General features: G+C 43.5%; 1 long non-coding RNA gene across 1 annotated transcript; it reads right to left on the minus strand.

Annotated features, from left to right (window-relative positions):
- Positions 1-1,036: 1,036 nt before the first annotated feature.
- Positions 1,037-14,355, minus strand: LOC129644620 (uncharacterized). The gene is made up of 3 exons (XR_008710885.1): positions 14,237-14,355; positions 2,733-2,865; positions 1,037-1,264 (listed from the first exon to the last, which is right to left on the minus strand). It is a non-coding gene; the product is annotated as an uncharacterized LOC129644620 (long non-coding RNA).
- Between the last annotated feature and the right edge of the window lie 1,098 nt (positions 14,356-15,453).

The following is a 15,453-nucleotide window of genomic DNA, read 5'->3' on the forward strand; positions in this document are numbered from 1 at the left end:
ATGATCTTTGTATCTCAGCAGATAATAATCCAATAACCCACACTAGCACCTATACCCTCCACTCTACGTTTCCTCTATAATTTGGAAATTCTTTCCACCTCCCATATAATATGCCTGTCCCAATGGGAACTGTTACCACCTTCAAATACGAGTGGCTATTTATTATAATAAAAGTCTAATGTTCTTGGGGTTAATAAATTCTATTACATTTGGCTTTTTCTTACTCTCCAACATGAGAAAGTCAGCCTTGGAACTCACCTCTGAAGTCTCTCCTACTTCCACATATTTTTTAAGGAGACTCTTTTTTTTCCCCAATATTTATTTATTTATTTGGCTACACCAGGTCTTAGCTGTGGCTTGTGGGATCTAGTTCCCTGACCAGGGATCGAACCCAGGTCCCCTGCCTTGGGAGTGCAAAGTCTTAGACACTAGATCACCAAAGAAGTCCTACTTCTGCATATTCTAATTCCCTAAAAACCTGAGCAAGTTTTGATCCTTTAAAGTCCCAAACTCCATATGTGCAAGGGGAGTATGATCTGGCCTGATAAGAGAAGAACCCTCCTTTGTAAATAGAAGGTAAGGTTAGAAAAGGGAGGGAAATGGTCAGAGTTTGAGTCTGGGCTCAAACTGTGATGGAGTCAAAAATTTACTCCATCACAAAATATACCAGGTAGACGGTGTGCACTCAACTTTATTCCTGGGGTAAGACCAACCACAGTGACTTAAAACTCTTCCATTTCCGAAATTCCTCTACCAGTAATTTTCTCCAGGGCCTCTCGGGTAAACTTTCCTTTAAAGTTAAATTGGTTTTCATCTAATCTGTTTTTGAGATTCAATGCTTAAATTGTTTCAACCTGATGGATGGTTAGCATTTTGCCAAAAATTTGAAACTGCTAATGGGTAGTCAAAATATACTTGTTAGGTTTTAAAAATATTTTCTCATAAAATGAAAGACAAAGAGTATGTGCAGGAAACCCCACACCCTGAGACGGTGCTCCACTCATAATGTGTCTGCCTCTAAGGGAGGGTTGTTTTATTAAACCCAAGACATGTACTGACACAACATTCATAAAATCATCCAGCTGTACACGCACAGATTGTACAACAACATAACCATCCAGGGGGTGTGGGATAGCTAGGAATAAACAGATCCATTTGTCATTTGGGTTAAAAAACAAAGGATGAGAACAAAGATGTCACCTCATATGCCGGTGAGGTGAGTATTTCACTTCAGTGACCCATGCCCTTTCCATCTCGGGGTGAGCTGAAAAGAATCACACAGCATCATTACTTTTTGGCTACACTGTCCTAAAGACTAACAAACACAAAACCTGTGATTTTCCATAGCTGTGTCTACTCAGTGTTTCCTCAGAGCTGTCATCTATGAAACCAGCTGGCTTCATATCAAGCCCTGGAGAAGTACAACTGACGCCCCCAAAATTGATGGATGTATGTCTTCCTTTATACTACTGGGAGGTACTAAAAGGTTATTGTTTGACTTGAATATTAAAAGTTCTCAGCATGCATTGTTATACTGTCCACTCAGACCTGTTGAAAGTAACTTCAAAAACCAGACATTCAATACTGATGTTACCTTCTGACCTTGGCTCTCGAACTCTTCCTCTGGCTACTGTAGATCTTTCTAAAATTCAGCTATGACCCAGTCCTCCCCGAACAGTTTTATCAGTGTGATATCCTACATCCTGATGCCCCTCTGCTTAAATCTGTAGTCTCTAATGCTGCCTAAACATCAGATTCACCTGCGTTGCTCTAAAGGATCAATGCCTTTGCCCCAGTCCTTAAAATTCTGATTTAATGGAAGTGGGAGCTTGGTATAATGTTCAGTCTCCCAAGGGTTTTAATGAGTAGACAAGAGTTGAGAACCAGTGACCCAAAGATGAAGCTTCAGTGCCTTATCATGGAGGGAAGTTCCTCTAGGATTGAGCCCTTTGCTGATCTTCTCTCTCTCTCTCTCTCTCTCTCACCACAGTGCATCCATCAGACCGTGAACTCAGCCTTGCCAAGGGCACACAGGAGCACTTCCCATCAGCATCTCTGTAGCCTTTTCCCAGAAGCCCAAGCTTCGCCCGCCCACACACGTTCCTGCAAGCAAACATCTCACTCTTCTTTTAAGGCTACCCTTGCCCCCCACTCCCACCCCCAGGGACCATTTCCGCCTCCCTCCTTCTTCCTTCCCCTCCCCCACCCCTGCTCTGCTGGACTTGTTTACATAGCTGCTTCTCCTCCCTGGGGACTACATACCCTACCCCACCCAGGCCCAGACCAAAATCTAATCCTAGAAAAATGAGCTACATGAGAACAATACACGTCTGTTTTGTTCACCACTCGGGGCTGGCTACTACGTAATTTGCAGAACCCACTGCAAAATGGAAACGCAGAACCCCTTGTTCAAAAATTATTAAGAATTTCAAGATGGCACCAGCCAAGCGTGAAAGCATAGGGCCCTTCTATCTCATACGCAGTGTGTGCTTTAAAATGTTTGTTGAATAAAGGAGTTTTCCCATCTCCTGCAGTTGGCATGGGGGTTTGTGGAAAGAGTGTGTATTCCCTGCATTCTGAGAAACACGGAGGCCACAGGAGGGGAAGGAAAGAGGGGAGGATGGGAGAGGCATTTTTCAATTTTTGATGAAGCACATGTCTCATTTAACCACAACCAGTCACTAGGAATAACCACGCAGGGATCCCCTTTATGGTCCTATTGAAGAACCTACCCTGTAACAGCTTTTCTCCTTCCAGACTGGCAGGCAGGACACAAAGAAAGGGGTCTCTCCATCCAATCAAATATTTTCTGCTTTTCACTGAGGAGCAACAGAGCCAAGAGAGCTTTATCAAAGTCACCTGATCCTAGAAATAAAAACATATATATTTTAAATTTGCAAATCACTTTATTGTTCTTTCCCTTTGCTAACACACAACATGATTGTTTTTCTACTATTTCTCATATTCCTCACAGGCAGAGGGGCCGCCGCTAACCACACCTTCTACACAAAATGACTGTCACAGCTTTGGTCTTCATATTTTTAAAAGCAAATCTAAGGCATTATGAAATGTTATCCCTGCACGCGTCTCTCAAAAGCTTCGACGTTACTTCCATCCCACAATGCTGCAAGAAATCCAGAGCCACCTGCATTTTCACCCTCACAAAACTATGACCATACAGCCACCATCACACCTCACAGAAATATCAACTCTTCCTTCCTGGTTCTCATTCTGTCTCTCTCTTGAACAAGTTCCCTGGATCCTGTCTTTATTAACCTCACTGACCCATGTTCCCAAATCCTTGCCTCCTTGGGGTGGATCCTTCGTCCACTCAGAACAGACCATCTGGAGAAGTACTGAGAACACCCAGCTTCAAAAGAAGAGTGAGTCATGTATAATAGGAAGTACATGGTCGTGTCCGTTCCTGCCTTACACTCTGTGTAGAAAAGTCATAACATTCTGATTTCAGGGAGATTAGAGCCCCTGGTTTTTCGCTTAAAGAGGAAAATCAGTAGGTCAGTTAACTCGTTTCATTCTCTATTTTTAAATCAACTTTCTGTAGTAATTTCCTGTCCTGTCTCACCCTGCCCACATTTCTCCTGGTCTTGTTGATAAAGTCGTCCACCAAATACCAAGGTCGGCTCAGAAACACTTCTTCAGAAAATTTAGGCTGGATTTCCAAGCACTCCGATCAAGGGTTTTCTTAATCGTTCCACTCTCAGTCTTAAACACGTCATATTCATTATTCCATTAGTGGTGAGGAATCCTCCTCCGCCCCTTCCCCCTCAAGGCAAATTTGCTCCCCTAAAGTTAGGGCTTTCCACTGAGACCCATTTAAGGGAAAAGGGCATTAACATCTAAATGGACTTTTAAATATAAAATAACACTTACTTACTAACACCAAGGTAATCCTCTATAGCAGTGGTCCCCAACCTTTTTGACACCAGGGACTGGTTTTGTGAAAGACAATTTTTCCACAGACCCAGGATGGGGTTGGGGGGGGGATGGTTTCTGGACAATTCAAGTGCATTACATTTATTGTACACTTTATTTCTATTATTACATCAGCTCCACCTCAGATCATCAAGCATTGGATCCCACAGTTTGGGGACCCCTGCTCTACAGAAATACTCTGTGCATGACTGAAAAATGCCATTGCAGCCTAAAGTCTAGACGTGTTGGGACCATCAAAGGCAAACTTTAGAATACAGAATACTACAGAATACAGAATACCACAGAAGCAAACACATAGTGTTTAGGACCCAACACTAAAATTGTAGATAACCATGTTAACATTTATTGAGCAATTCACCATGCCTCCATTAATCTTGGAAACAGCCCTACCAGGGGCATACCATTATGCTTATTTTAGAATATAGGTGGCTTGCCCAGAACATAGAGCTCAGTTCAGTTCAGTCGCTCAGTCATGTCCAACTCTTTGCAACCCCATGAATCGCAGCACGCCAGGCCTCCCTGTCCATCACCAACTCCTGGAGTTCACCCAAACTCATGTCCATCGAGTCGGTAATGCCATTCAGCCATCTCATCCTCTGTCGTCCCCTTCTCCTCCTGCTCCCAATCCCTCCCAGCATCAGAGTCTTTTCCAATGAGTCAGCTCTTCACATGAGTTGGCCAAAGTATTGGAGTTTCAGCTTCAACATCAGTCCTTCCAATGAACACCCAGGACTGATTTCTTTCAGAATGGACTGGTTGGATCTCCTTGCAGTTCAAGGGACTCTCAAGAGTCTTCTCCAACACCACAGTTCAAAAGCATCAATTCTTCGGCACTCAGCTTTCTTCACAGTCCAACTTTCACATCCATACCTGACTACTGGAAAAACCATAGCCTTGACTAGACGGACCTTTGTTGGCAAAGTAATGTCTCTGCTTTTTAACACATAGAGCTACTGCTGCTGCTGCTGCTGCTAAGTCGCTTTAGTCGTGTCCGATTCTGTGCGACCCCATAGACGGCAGCCCACCAGGCTCCCCTGTCCCTGGGATTCTCCAGGCAAGAACACTGGAGTGGGTTGCCATTTCCTTCTCCAATGCATCAAAGTAAAAAGTGAAAGTGAAGTCACTCAGTCGTGATGGACTCTTAGCGACCCCATGGACTGCAGCCTACCAGGCTCCTCCGTCTATGGATTTTCCAGGCAAGAGTACTGGAGTGGGGTGCCATTGCCTTCTCCGAATACATACAGCCAGCTGAAGGCAAATCTGAGACAAAGTCTTCTTATTTGCCAAACAAATAGGACTCTGTTCGATTCACATGCATCGAGCTTTTCACTCTGGGGATGGCGCCTTCTTGCCTCTTCTTCCTTCCTTTCTCAAAACTGCATCATTTCCAATGGATCTGAAGATGCTTGTGGAAACCTGAGATTAACTGCATGCAACTGCTTATGTCTAATTGCGCTTTTATATTTTCCCCTAGGAAAAAAGGACCGAGCTTAATAGAAAACAGAAAATAAAAAAGACATTTCTTTTAAAACCCTACACTTAATTTATTAAAAAAAATTTTTTTGGCCACACTGAGAGGTATGTGGGATCTTAGTTCCCATGACCAGGGATCGAACTCACCCCTCTTGCAGTGGAAACACAGAGTCTTAACCACTGGACTGCCAGAGAAGTCCCACCCTACACTTATATTAAACCCCTGGTTGAGCAATTGGATGCTACAACCTCTGCCACACATGCACACACACACACATTCCTACAAAATCCTCATACCCTTAGTGCAGTTGCTACATATGACAAATATTCCTCTAACCCAAGGGGTGTTTTCAAGACCAAGCTTGGCACAGCCCATGTAACAACTAAAAATATATCTAAGACAGACTATGTTTCCTGGAAATGATCACCTTTAGAAATGAAAATTCAAATCAGTTGTTTAGGTGCAAATTTTATTGTGACTTCAGTCTGTTCAGGGGACAACAGTAATGAAATATACAAATGAGGTACACAAATCCCTGGCTACAGATTCATTACTGATTCAACAAACACTAATTAAGATATCTTTGCTGTCACAGTCTGTGAGATTTTTGCCATTAAAGTCTTCCATCAGCAAGACTTATATCCCAGAGAGAAAATAACCACCCACCTGCAAAGCAGGAGCAGTCAAAGAGAAGGATGAGATTAAATCATCAGAACATGGGCCAGTGAAATTGCTATTTAAGGTGACAGCTGGATATCTGAAGGAAAAAAAAATGAATCTTATCCCCTAAAATCCTGCAGCAAAAAATATATTTTGCAAACTAAAAAATTTTAGTAGCCGAATTCACTCTTTATATCTGACTTGAAAGTGAAAGCCCTACCGGGATGTCCATGGGATTTCCCAGGCAAGAATACTGGAGTGGATTGCCATCCCTTTCTCCAGAAGATCTTCCAGATCCAGGGATTGAACCCATGTCTCCTGCCTTGGCAAGCATATTACCACTGCGCCACCAGGAAAACTCTTATATCTGACATAGTGGCCTGAAAAATCAAGACCATCCTGAAGAATGGGGAGAAACAAATTATGGGGGAAAGGTTGAGAAAATCAGCAAATAGATCAAGGATACAACATGTAAAAAACTAATGTTTCCAGAGGCTGGATATTGGATATTGACACATGATAATAGTATTGCAGATTTCTTATGAGTGAGGTTCATATTGGTGTTCTTATGAAGGAAATGATCAAAGCTCAAGGACTGGCCTTAAAATTCTCAAAAAAGAAAAAAAAAAAAAAACAAGCAGCATGCAGGACGGTGTGATTAGCATAAATATGAATAATAAAACGATGGCTGTCAAAATTGGGTAATGTTCATGAGAGTTCATTACACTGTTTTATAAGAAGTTAAGTTAAAACAAAGTGACAGGGACCACCCTGGTGGTCCAATGGTTAAGATTTTATCTTCCACTGCAAGGAGGTATGGGTTTGATGCCTGGTCCAGGAGCTAAGATATCACATGACTTATGGCCATAAAACCAAAACATAAACCAGAAGCAACATTGTAACAAGTTCAATGAAGACTTCTAAAATGTCCACATTAAAAAATCTTTAAAATAAGTACATAAAAAATAAAGTGACCGAGAAGAGTGGAAAATTGAGAGTGGCAGCAGCATGGTGGACCAAATGCCCTGAAGCTCCCACTCCCACTGAACTCCTTTCTTCATTCATTATACCGAACAAAAGTTATAATGGTAATATAGGCAGCACATTCTAGAAAGTAAAGGGAATGTTCAAGAACCAGAAAGAAAAGGAAAAGAAAACCAGAGATCCCAAGCTTGAGTTGAGAGCAGAACAATACACAGGTAGGTGGAAGGAGAATTAATCAGAGCAGCTGCCTGCAAAATACTCTTTACATCCTAAAGTAGCTTTGCCATTGGCTTACAAAATCTTGAGTACTCTAAAAATTGGAGAAGCTGATGCACAAAAGAGAAATTCCCTTTACACTCCCAGACACAATCAATGATAGACATCTGGAGGAGCTGAGTTATGGGGAATCTTGGTTTCCATCTCTACCCTTCAAGCCAAGGCAGGCAATATCTTGTGGTTCAGAGAACAAAGATTCAAATTGGGTGTGCCAGTCTGTCTATTGTCTTCTATAGAGGAGTGGGACTAGACACCATCTAGTAGCAAAATGGCTTTAATGCTTTGATGACAAGATAAGCATAAATGACTTCACTGTGCATTAATGTTTCCTTGCTCCTCTTGGATGTATTCAGTACTTTATACGGTTAGGACATGAACTGAGGGATTCCATTTGGTTTGTTTTCCCCAGATCTACAATATCAGCCAAGAACAACAGAAAGGAACATCATCTGGTCAGATTCCAGCTGCCCTACCAGATGATGGAAGTGGGTTAGAAGGTTCTGCTACTCCTCTCTGTCCCCCAGTAATCACCCCAGTGGACCTCAAATCTCTATTACCTATTCCCTAATCACTGAGGTCCAAGTCTCCAAATCATATGAGCCTGGAATATTTTGTTGCAAAGAAAGGATGGGAACAATAGTCTTCACCATTTAAGAGCGAGGGTAAGCCCAAGGTTAGCAAGTGATTAGACTTCTTGAAGCCTCATCTTCTGGCTGAGAAAGCAACTTCCTAACCGACCTACATGTGATTGGGGATCACACAGGACTGGGGTGTTAAGAAGGTGCATTTGGACTGGAAACCATCTATTTTTAAGGGTCAGGACTGGACATGATATTCCCTCTTACCAGGCCCCAGGGCCTTTTTATTATGGCCTAGGATGAATTCCTCATGAGATACCTAAGTCGAAACCAACACAATGACTTGAGGCATCTTTATATATGTGTGTGTGTGTGTGTGTCTGTGTGCTCAGTTGTGTCCAACTCTTCTCAACCCCATGGACTGGAGCCCACCAGTCTCCCCTCCCCATGGGATTTTCCATGCAAGAATACTGGGAATAAATATAAATATATATATATATATTTTTTTTTTTTTTTCATTTGGCTGTGCTGGGTCTTAGTTGGGGCAAGCAGGATCTTCGATCTTTAGTTGCAGCATGCCAACTCTTATTTGTAGCATGTGGGATCTGGCTCCCTGACCAGGGATCGAACCTGGGCCCCCTGCATTGGAAGCACGGAACCTTAGCCACTGGACCACCAGGGAAGGCCTGACTTGAGGCTTCTTAAGCCTAATAATCACCAGGAATCACTTATGATAAAAAGCATTTTTATATCATTCATTTCACTGGACCCCCACATCCCACGGAGGTCATTAGTGCTATTTGCCACACAGCACTAATATGGTCCATAGGTGGACCCAGAAGGGTCCACCCCTTTTCAGACACATGATGGAATTGCACGTCCTGGCTCCCTTGTAGTTAGGTGGGAGCATGTGATAGTTCTGGCTGGTGAGTCATGAGTGAAAGAGACAGGTGTCCTTTTCAGTTTACATGATTTAATCACAACACAATCAGCAACATCCAAGGTAGGAGTCGCTCCATCAGCCCAGTTTACTGAGTGACTGTGGTGAGTGGAATCCCCCATCACCAGCTGCAAAAATCTGTGACGGACACAGAGCAAGAACAAGAAACACATCTTCACAGTTCTAAACGGCTGAAACTTTAAGGTGGCTTGTGAGCACATTACAACGGACACATTTCAATTTACACCACCTCTGGAAGGAGACCATCATTTTAATCACATCACCCTTTCATGTGCTACTTTACTCAGCAAACGTTTACTAGAAATTGTACTAGCTTTGGGTTTGGCAGGAAGTCAATTCTGACTCCATGTTGGAAACTGTTTCTCTGAACTTGCTTTTATTATTACAATCATACTTCATGGCATTCCTGGAGGATACTGCCCCTCTGCTTGACTGTAAACTAAAGTGTCTTTGTTCGGGTCCTGGAGAGATGGTTTGTCCCTGCCCACCTGTGAATAGAAGAGATTAACACAGCACTTCTGAGGGCTGGCCATTTCCTTCGAGATGTTTTGCAAGACTGAAGACCCTTTCACTTTACTCCCCCACTGCATCTCCCTCTCTGTTCTGTCTTTTGATTTTCGTTTCTCATTGCTTCTTTCTCTCTGATCTTTAAAAGAACCTGGCATCCAGACTCCATAAGTTGGTTATTTTGAAGCGTTAGCTTGCCATCTTCTCAGTCTGCCGGCTCCCTGACTGAAGTCTCTTCCTTTGCCTCAACACCTCCTCTCTTGGATTCATTGGCCTGTCCTGCGGCGAGCAGAGCAAGCTTGGACTCGGTAACGGGGACCCAAGAGTTCAGAAGGCAGACATGATCCTGTGCCCCAAGTCTGTGGCTACAGATATAAAAATGGTGTGTGCATGGGAGGGGGATAATTTATTCATTTAAAAAACTTGGATTGGCACATCCCTGGTGGGCAGTGGTTAAAACTGCACTCCCAATGCAAGGGGCACAGGTTTGATCCCTGGTCGGGGAAGTGAGATCCCTTATGCCACAGGGCACAAATAACTTGGCTTATCAGTCTCTCTAAGGTCAGTTCCCTCATCTGTAAAACATACATAATACCCATCTTACAGGATTTTGGTAGATTAGCAGCAATGCCTGGCATACAAGAGGGAAACTAAGCAGCTGCAAGTATTTTCTTTCATTTTCATAAGCAAATTATTTTTGCAAAGTATGAAAAGGTGGTGAAAATTAAGAATTTAAATTCTCTGGTCATCAATTGCCATTTTCACATTATTCTTGATTCTAGGATGTCTTGGTGTTGGTATTTCTTTTTTAAATTTAGTAATTGGTACCAATTGGCCCTCCAGCCCCTCTCTAGCTAGGTTCAAGGTCTATAACAAGTAGTCTAAGTTTTTTTGGAAGATGAAGCATCTTGGAGAGGCCCCTGTGTTTCCCTAGGCTGAAATTACTAAGGACAAGTATCATCTTCCTAGAAACTCTCAGGAATGCCCGTGTAGAAGAGGAATTCTGATGTGTTGGACTCTTTTCTGCACTTGGATCAGCTCAAAGGGTGGGAGAGACAGGAAGAGAAAAAAATGTTCCCAGAGAGTAGGTTGGACAGAGGGACTTGGGGTATCCAAATATATGCATATGGCCCCCGCAGTTATGTTCATAAGCACGAACACATCTCTGTGAGTGGGTGTCCATGACTCAGGCCAGGCTTGAGCCCCAAAGGATTTGCACCATCTAGACACTCTCCTCAGCCTTTTCAGTGTCAAACAGAAAGTGAGAAGAGGCTGGCACATGGAAGAATTTTTGTTGAGATAACCATCATCACCATCTCAAAATAGTCCTCAACCTTGTTAGCAAGAGTGATAACATTTGGCCCGTCTAGAAGACATGCAAAGTAGCTAAGAATCTATTTAATCTTTAGGAGGTAAGCAGTGATGGAAAAACACGTTTGGCACTCCCGTCTTGGGGAGTTCATCAAAGCTAGGGGAGCTGTTGACTAACCAGCCTAAGGAATGCGCAGTTCCAAAGGCATGAAGACAGTGCCTTCAGTAGGTTGAATTTGGGGTGTCTACAGAGGTGTTGAGCCGGCAGTCAGAATCATGGGCCCAAACTAAGATGAGATGTTGGGATTGAAGTTAAATATCTAAGCATCATCCTCACATGACTAGAAACTGAATCCTTGAGAATGATTGAAAATAATTCAGATTCTAGACAATAAAAAAGAAGAAACAAGAGGTGAATGTGAAAATCACTGAGATTACTCAGAACATCAGGCCTTCTCAACTCTGCTACAAAACTGATGAAAACCATAAAGGCGACCATTGGTGTTAGTACCGTATTCCGTTTTAGCTGTTAAAGACCCAGATATGCCACTTCTATTCATACATGGACAGTATAACAGAAAATTTAAAGTCACTAGGTTTTAAAACCAGGTAGACCAGGATTTGAATCACAATTCCCAGATTTATTATATGTATTCTCTTGGGCAAGAAATCTAGACTGAGTCTCAATTTCTTCATCTAAAAAAAATATGATAATGGTAGTATTGACAAGAAATGACTAATTAATTTGAGAATTAATTAGATGGTCCATATATATATACAATACAATGCCGTGTTAATAGTGTGTTCAGAAGATGATATATAAAAACGTGATAATAGTTAAAGAGAAAGATAGCTAGGCATCTGACAAAAAGCCAAGGCTCCCCCTTCCCTAGTGTATAATTTTTGCTAGAAAGTAGATGACCAGCCAAGGGCTAAAGTTCCTGGACTCATAGTTAGGGGAGCAACAAGAGAGCTCTGGCCAGCAGAAAGTGAGCAGAACGGATGCTCAGCACTCCTAGGTCTGGCCCACGGAAGCCCCTGCCTTGCAGGGTCCCCCCATGATTCTCCTCCCCTTCTCGCTGATAAAGCGTCAGTCTTGGAAGCCATGTGTTGGAGACAGCAGCGCTGGTGGAGCCTGGTTCCCAGAATTACAATGCAGAGGAGGGTCACGCTGATGAACTGCTCGACCTCCCACTTGTTATGTGAGCAAGATATAAATTTTGAGCGAGCTAGAGCCATTACGTACTTGGAGATTTGTGTGTTACAGCAGTTGCAAATAACAAGAAATAAGGGAGGTCATGTTGATGTTCGGCAGACACCAACACAATATTGCAAAGCAATTATCCTTCAATTAAAAATAAATAAAATTTAAAAATAGAAAGGAAATAAGGGAGGGATTCGCCTCCCCTCCTGGATATTTCAGTGACACGGCTTTTGAAAGTCGAGCGTCTATGAGAGGCACTGTCTGCCAGATGATAGCATGATTCTAGTGCTTACATGTTCCACTTTGGTACTTGTTAGGGCATTACATACTCAGAGATGTATGCTCCAATGTTTCAGAGGGAAAGAAGCTGATAGCGTAAAGGTTAGACAGCACAGGCTTTTAATAAGGCACCGAAGGAAGGCAAAGTAGGTTCCGAAGGAGGGCAAGGCAGTTGGAGTCTGCAGAAATGCGGTCAGTAAGGAATTTCTGGAGGCAACGTGCTAGCAGGACTTTGAAAAAGATAGATGTCAAATATTAATTATTTGCATTGTTGCAGTGTAAACCTCCTTCTCCCTGAAAGCTAAACAAGTTTGATATGAGTGTGTGTGTACACACACACACACACACACACTACACCTCTATACTCTACAACCCTAAAAGTAACACGATGTTTTATAAAGATAAGGTTGAGAAGCTTTTAAATGTAACCTTGGCAACTTAGATGCAGTCTCAGAGAGGCACTTGGTGAAATCTGAGACTAAATAAAAAGACAAAAATCTAATTAACTGCATTGTGCTCAGGAGGAAGGGTAATAGTAAACGCGAAACCTGACTGGGGTAGCGGCGTGGTGGGAGCAGCCTTTAAAAAAAGGGTGGGAGGCTCAGAATCTGTCAGTGCTCATCAGTGTCCAGGAGGAAAATCACTGGGGCTGGTAGACAAGACCATTCCTTTCAAGAGAGGATGTTTTATTAGAGCACTCCATGGTAAAAATATCCCTTAAATCATTTGTTCATTTCAGTAGCTTTTGTAATAGCAAGCAATTATAAGCAATAGATGGATTTGCAATTTTCAATTCGATTTTAAGCAATTTGATGGATGTCCATCAAATTACAGTATGTCCAAACGGTGGAAAAATCAGACATCTTGGAAAGATGTCTGAAGCATAATGGTATCTCCAATTATTATTGGAGAATAATAATAAATAGTAATTAAAATACAAAACAGATAATCTGTAATTCTCCTTTTTTGAAACTTTAGCAAGACTGCCACACACATGCAGGTGCACACACACACACACACTAGAGTAACAAAAGGGGTAAACAAAATTAGCTGTACATTTTAAATTCTCCTTTTCCTGTGATTCTAGCCTCTACCAAGACTTTAAAATTTTAATTGGCTTCTCAAGTACATAAATAGACAGGCAGAAGATTGACCCACCCAAAGAACTGACTTCTGCTGGTTATATTTCTGATTCTAAATTGTGTTGCTCTGCTCTTGAGAGTCCCTTGGACTCCAAGGAGATCAAACCAGTCCATCCTAAAGAAAATCAACCCTGAATATTCACTGGAAGGACTGATGTTGAAACTAAAGCTCCAGTACTTTGGCCACCTGATGCAAAGAGCTGACTCATGGGGAACGACTCTGATGCTGGGAAAGAGGTGGGAGGAGAAGGGGACGACAGAGGACGACATGGTTGGATGGCATCACTGACTCAATGGACCTGAGTTTGAGCAAGCTCCGGAAGAAGTTGAAGGACAGGGAGGCCTGACATGCTGCAGTCCATGGGGTGGCAGAGTCGGACATGACTGACACATCAGTTCAGACGCCTAATCAGAATATCTAGATCTGAAACTCCCACCAGAAGACCAGATCCTGGGAGGGGGATGTGCCTTGCAGGCTCTGTTGTGTGGGGCCCAAGTGGCAGGACATCACCCGCTGGCCCATCTGGAACATTCCATCCACCACTGGGTGGCTAATGCTCAGGGCAGAGGAAAAGCCCCATTGCCCAAGATGCCAGGAGCTGATGCCAGGAGCCCACGTCAGCCACCCCCACCTCCCACCTCCACATTCTCCCACTCACCCTCCAACCAGACCTTCCCCTCACCTAGGCCAGTTCTGGGAGGAAAGAAAAGAATAAAGAATTTTCATACTACACCTCATTTGAGGCCTAAAACAAGAGCCAAGGACCTGTCGTGAACCAAAAAACAAAACAAAACAAAACAAAACAAAAAACCCAAAACAAGATAAAAAAGCAAGCCTGGGCTATTTAGAGACCGTGTCATTAAAAATGATTTCATCAGCGCCCGGGCTCCAGAGACGTGACTTACCAGAGGCAGCCAACCTTCCCAGGTGGTGGGAACTCATTTCAAACAAATGATAGCGAGTAGGTTTATTTCGACCTGTGACTATGAGTCACCGTGTTTGAAGCTGACAAACACCATCAGAGACAGGTGACCTTGGCCATGGGACTTTTTCTTTCTGGGAAAACCAAGCGCACTTCCTGCGAGTGAGGCCCCCGAGTCTCAAATCAGGTCAGCCCAACGCACGTGGGCCGGTCAGCTGGGAAAACCAGACCCTCTGCCACGCGGGGCCCTCTCTCCTCAGAAAGCTGGGTGATTCAGCGGGCTTGGAAACCTGGTAGGAGGAACCACATTTAAATCTGCCTAAAATGCAGCTTCGGTGGGAGAGGAGGGTAAATTACTTTGGGAGGGAGAAAAAAAAAGTCCGAACCTTGTGATTCATCACTGATAATACTGTAATAACACTAATAATACCAAAGGCGTCGAGGTACCTCTGATCCGCTGGGCTGGGGAGCGGGGGCGAGGGCAGGGGGCGGGAAGGAAGGGGGCAGGCTTGCTGAACCCCCACGCCCTGGAGGTGGGAGTGATGAGAACACTGCGCGTTCTGAGGACCCCTGGACTCTCGCCTCCCACAGGCTGTGAGTTGCACAGGACACAGCTGGGCAGCTGCAGGGTGAGGGGTGCTGCCCACAGTGGGTGTCAACCCGCTCCTCCTCCGCTGCCTCCCTTCTTCCCATTTTCCCTGCACTTGTGCCTCATCTGTGAAAGTACCCATTCCATCGTGTGACCGTAAACAGCTTTTTCTAAAGGGAAGAAGAAACAGGTGTTTGGGGATCAGAAATCAATAGGAGTGGCTGTTTCTCTCCGAGCTGGAAGAGGGAAGTATGAGAAAATTGTGGGGATTAGAATCTGAACCAGAAGTCAGGTATCTTGGTCCCAAAGAAAAAGGCACAGGGTAGGGACATAGGTCAAGCCGAGCAACCCCAGCCTCACTTTACTTCCGGTCTTGGTTTTAATTTTGGCCCAAACTTATGGGCAGTGTGTGTGTGTGTGTGTGTGTGTGTGTGTGTGTGTGTATGCTTAAATAAACAAGAAAAATCTCGGAAAACACTCAAGAAACTGATAACTTTGTTTCTAGGAGGGAACTTCTGGTACATTCTGAATGTTGAAGGAGGTGGATAAATTTCCTACTCAGGGTGCACATCAATGAACACTCTCCACTAAACAAGAGCAAAGAGCTGGTG

This window comes from Bubalus kerabau, chromosome 2, assembly GCF_029407905.1.
Source record: "Bubalus kerabau isolate K-KA32 ecotype Philippines breed swamp buffalo chromosome 2, PCC_UOA_SB_1v2, whole genome shotgun sequence".
Classification (NCBI taxonomy): domain Eukaryota; kingdom Metazoa; phylum Chordata; class Mammalia; order Artiodactyla; family Bovidae; genus Bubalus; species Bubalus kerabau.